Source organism: Elephantulus edwardii, unplaced genomic scaffold (assembly GCF_000299155.1).
Source record: "Elephantulus edwardii isolate Elephantulus edwardi_28Jun2011 unplaced genomic scaffold, EleEdw1.0 scaffold00379, whole genome shotgun sequence".
NCBI classification, from domain to species: Eukaryota; Metazoa; Chordata; class Mammalia; order Macroscelidea; family Macroscelididae; genus Elephantulus; species Elephantulus edwardii.
The window spans coordinates 822,827-824,258 of record NW_006400129.1 but is presented as its reverse complement, the minus strand read 5'-3'; the positions used below and the strand labels follow the sequence as shown (position 1 = coordinate 824,258).

General features: G+C 41.7%; 1 pseudogene; it reads left to right on the top strand.

The window, feature by feature from the left end:
- Positions 1 to 1,400, top strand: part of LOC102867699 — a 4,481-nt pseudogene extending 3,081 nt beyond the window's left edge.
- The last annotated feature ends 32 nt before the right edge of the window (positions 1,401 to 1,432 follow it).

The window sequence follows — 1,432 nt, the reverse complement described above, 5'->3', positions numbered from 1 at the left end:
GCATTAAATGTGTAAATTGCTTTTGGTAGTATTGCCATTTTCACAACATTGAGTCTTCCTATCCATGAGCAAGGGATATTCTTCCACTTTTCAAGATTTCTTTTTGTTTCTTGTAGTAATGTTTTGTAATTTTCTTGGAAAATGTCCTTTGTACTTCTGGTTAAATTTATTCCCAAGTATTTATTCTTGTGATTAGCTATTGTGAAAGGTATTGTTTCTCTTAGACCTCCAATTCTAATGTATCAACCTCTCAGTTTCAAACCACCACCAGAGTGTGGTTCCTACTAACCTTGATGAATGAATGTACAGACTCGAGTAACTGCTTCATCCTAAGGCCAGTTGGGGTGGTCATCCCCCAGACACTCAGGCATGACTGCCATGCTGCAGCATCTGGGACCCTCACAACAAAGGACTGTTCATGACATGGAGAAGTTTGGACAGTAGAAGTATGATATTTATGAAAGAAGGATTCCACTTTGGCCAGAGAGCCTGACAGGCCTATGGAGCTCATGTGCTAGTCAGCACAGCCAACTTGGGAAAGCAGTGTTGCCTGACTTGCACATCACTCCTATATATGAGGAGTGAACCTACTACCGCCCGGTATACTGCAGCCCAAACCATGGGACCGTGGAGCTCCCAGGATCATAGACAGCTTTGTATCGCACAGGTTTAGGACATCCAGCCAATGAAGTACCCTTACATACCAAAGAAATAATTAATTCTCTAACACAACAGCTACCTGTCCAGAGCCCTACAGGCTGATATAGTACCAAGTGCAAGAGGGCAGTTATAACAGGCTTTGGCATGCAGCACCAGCTGATGATGGCACCATGAGATCCCCATCAATAGACAATACTCAGAAAGATCCCAGGAAAGTTGCCTGGCATGATCCTGAGGTGCCTGAAGTCATTCACATGCTGCAGCATCAGTTCCTGTCAGTGCAGGCAAATGTAGCTGCCTACCTGCAACACCTGTGCTTCAGTGACAACAAAGTGAAGATGGAGGTGAGAGGTTAGGGGGAATCAGACATCTATCTGGTTGACCTTTTGGGTCACAGTTGTGGAAGTTCAGAAGAATTATTGTGGTGCTCTCCAAAATCTTGTTTTTGGCAAGTCTACAGATGAAAATAAAATAGCAATGGAGAATGTTGGTGACATACCTGCCTTATTGTGAATGTTGAGAAAAATCTATTGATACAGAAGTCAGGGAGCTTGTTAGGAGTTCTGTGGAATTTATCCTCATGTGATTCTGTAAAGATGACAATCATTCGAGATTCTCTCTCAAACTCCACAAATACTGTGATCATTCCATATTCTAGGTAGAATAACTCTTCTCTTGATGATGATCATAAAATTAAACTTAAGATTCAGATAATAAAATTACATTTCAGATTTCACTAGTTCTGTCATCTTCAAGCATATGAACATGCACG